The sequence below is a fragment of the Gossypium arboreum genome, chromosome 6 (assembly GCF_025698485.1).
Source record: "Gossypium arboreum isolate Shixiya-1 chromosome 6, ASM2569848v2, whole genome shotgun sequence".
Classification (NCBI taxonomy): domain Eukaryota; kingdom Viridiplantae; phylum Streptophyta; class Magnoliopsida; order Malvales; family Malvaceae; genus Gossypium; species Gossypium arboreum.
In genome coordinates, this window is record NC_069075.1 from 24,941,253 (window position 1) to 24,944,962 (window position 3,710).

Genomic DNA, 3,710 nt, shown 5'->3' on the forward strand with positions numbered 1-3,710 from the left:
ATTATGAAAAATTTTAAATGTTTCATCAATTTTTACTTGAAAAAATTAATATAAGCATTCAAATATATCATCATCAATAAATTTATAATAACTAAGTTTATTAAAATAAACAATACCCTATATATACAAACACTTTACGATAACTAAGTGTAAAAATATGACTTCTATTTTCAGTCAAATTTGAAAAATAGTCTTTCAGTTAAACTCTGTTTACTTGTTTCAATCAAACACTGATTAGTTTAGATTATTTTATTATTATTTGATCTATGAATTTAGCCTATAAATAGGCTCTTTTACAACCTTAGAATATACACCCATTAGAGATTAGAACTCATAACACATTTAGAGAATTTTGTGTTTACGTTTTGTGGGTTCTTTGTTTTTCGGGTTTTCGGGGTTTAGTTTTTATCTCCATCTTTTGTACTCTTCCTTCTTTTGCCATTAGAGTAAAATTATTTTTGCCCGTGGTTTTTTATCCTCTTTGGAGGGGTTTTACTTGTTCACTACTTAATCGGGTTAAAATCCTAACAAGTAGTATCAGAGCTAGTTCAATTTTTATAGATCAGCCCGTTCAGAGATGGCAACAACAAGGTTTAAAATTGAGAAGTTCGATGGTGAGACAAATTTCAATCTGTGGCAAGTTCGGATGATGGCAATTCTAGTTCAATCAAGCTTGAAAAAGGTTGTTATCGGAAAAAAGCCTGAGAATCTAAATAAAACAGAATGGGAAGAGCTTGATGAAAAGGCTTTATCTGCAATCCAGTTGTGCCTCACGAATACGGTATTGCAAGAGGTATTGATGGAGAAGACCTCATCTGCCTTGTGGAAAAGGTTAGAAACTCTTTATGCGACTAAGTCTCTGGCTAACCGTTTAGTGTTGAAACAACGTCTATTTACGTTTCGCATGAACGAATGTGAGCTTCTTAGAGATCACATCAGCCAATTCATTACTCTTTTAAATGATTTAAAGAATGTTGAGGTTCATATTGACGATGAAGATCAGGCTATGCTATTACTGTGCTCTTTACCCCCTTTATACAAGTATTTCAGGGAGACCCTGATTTATGGAAGAGACAAACTCTCGTTCGAAGATGTGAAGGGTTATTTGTTGAGTAGAGACAAACTCGAAAATGAGCTTCATTTGGATAGCAAGACAGATAGGCAAGCTTCCATTTTGGTAGCATCAAAGAAACGATATAAAAGGTGTCGCTATTGTAAAAAGTTAGGTCACGTCAAAGCAGATTGTTATAAACTGCGAAATAAAAAAGCTGCTGAGAGTAATGAGGAAGATGTAGCTGGTGCTAATTTGGCCGATGAAAATGGGGATGATTTCTTGTTAGTGTCAACAAGTGATAACACTAAGCTCACATCCGAGTGGATCCTAGATTCAGGATGTCCTTTCCACATTTGTCCCAATAGAGAATGGTTCTCCACATACAGTTCGATTCAAGGTAGAGTTGTGCGCATGGGAAACGATTCATCTAGTAAGGTAATTGGTATTGGTACTGTTAAAATTAAGATGCACGATGGGACGATTAGGACACTCTCAGATGTTAGGCATGTACCTGATTTACGAAAGAATCTCATCTCCTTAAGCATTTTAGACTTGAAAGGATGCAAAATCAACATCGAGTCGAGCGGCATTAAAGTATCTTGTGGAGCTCTCGTTTTGTTAAAAGGTAAAAGAACTGGCAGTCTTTATATTCTGGAAGGTTATACAATGACCGGTGAAATCGGACGTCCCTCGTCCGTTACGGAGTTGAAGTCAAATTGTTTGGAGCGGAGGCAACTTGGTCATAGGAGGGAAAAAGGTATGACTATTTCGTTGAAGAGAGGTTCTCTTTTGGATGCAGGTTTTGAAAAGTTAGGGCACTGTGTTCATGAAAAACAGACCCGGGTTAGTTTTGATTTGGCGGTGTACAAGTCGAAGGCTAGAAGTCTTCTAGTTTCTAAGCACAAATTTGACTCAGTTAATTCCCTGCATTTTTCAAGATAGGCTCGTGGCGGGCTTTGGCAAAGATGGCGTTGTGGAAATATGAGTCAAGGTGGAGATTTGTTAAAATATGACTCCTATTTTCAGTCAAATTTGAAAAATAGTCTTTCAGTTAAACTCTGTTTACTTGTTTCAATCAAACACTGATTAGTTTAAATTATTTTATTATTATTTGATTTATGAATTTAGCCTATAAATAGGCTCTTTTACAACCTTAGAATATACACCCATTAGAGATTAGAACTCATAACACATTTAGAGAATTTTGTGTTTATGTTTTGTGGGTTCTTTGTTTTTCGGGTTTTCGGGGTTTAGTTTTTATCTCCATCTTTTGTACTCTTCGTTCTTTTGCCATTATAGTAAAATTATCTTTGCCCGTAGTTTTTTATCCTCTTTGGAGGGGTTTTTCCATGTTAAATTTGTGTGTTCAATTTCTCAATTTATTCTGCTATTTTACTTGTTCGCTACTTAATCGGGTTAAAATCCTAACACTAAGTTAATTAAATTATACAATACCCTATACATGCAAACACATTAATAATTATAAAACATAAAAATATTAACTAAATTCAATAACATTAATAAATTACATTTAAAATAAATTCTAAATTAAATCAATGAAAAATTATGAACAAACACTACGGGAAAATAGGGCTTTAGCGGCGTTTTTAGTGGCCTTTGGGTAAAAAACGCCGCAAATATTATACATTAGCGGCGTTTGCAATAAAACGCCGCAAAAAACTGAGCAATAGCGGCGTTTTTGGTACAAACGCCGCTAAAAACTGAGCAATGGCGGCGTTTTTAGTCCAAACGCCGCTAAAAACTGAACAATAGCGGCGCTTTTGTAAAAACGCCGCTATAGATCGAGGTTTTAGCGGCGTTTTTCCAAAAGCGCCGCTATAGATCTAGGTTTTAGCGACGTTTTTCCAAAAGCGCCGCTAAAACCTAGATCTATAGCGGCACTTTTAGAAAAACGCCACAAAAAAGTAATTTAGTTTATGGGGTTATGGTTTAGTGTTTAGGGCCTAGAGTTTAGGGTTTGAGGTTTAAGGTTTAGAGGTAAATATGGTAAACTACTTAACTTATGTATCTTGGATTTTTTTTTATAATATAAATCTAAATAAGATAAATATAAATTATTATTTTAAAAATATATATATCAAAATGGGTTAAATCCGAAAATATACATGAATAATGGTTTAGTGTGCAATGGGTTAAATCCCAAAAGCATAAATTACGAACACAATTATTGATATAACATCATTTTATATTTATATATTGCATACATAAATATTTATATTTATTCAATATAAAAATATATTGATGTATTTATTTTTAAAATGTGTATGATTAAATCAAAATTAAAGTTTCAATTATACATTTAAACCACAATTAGAATTTCACATCTACAATTACATATTAAATCGAAATTCATATATAATTTCGAGATGTATCTCTATCAAAATTTAGGTGTGTACATATAATTAAATATCTAATTATGATTTAAGGGTTGGGGTTAAGGGTTTATGGTTTATGTTTTATGGTTTAGAGTTTAGGGGATAGGGGTTATGATATAATGTTCATTATTTTGGGGTTTAGAATTTAAATCTAGGATTTAAGGTTTGGTGTTTGGGGATCAGGGTTTAATTTTTAGTTTTTAGGGATAAATATGGGGATCGGTAAAATTGTATATATAAACTTTAATTTGATCTAGTTC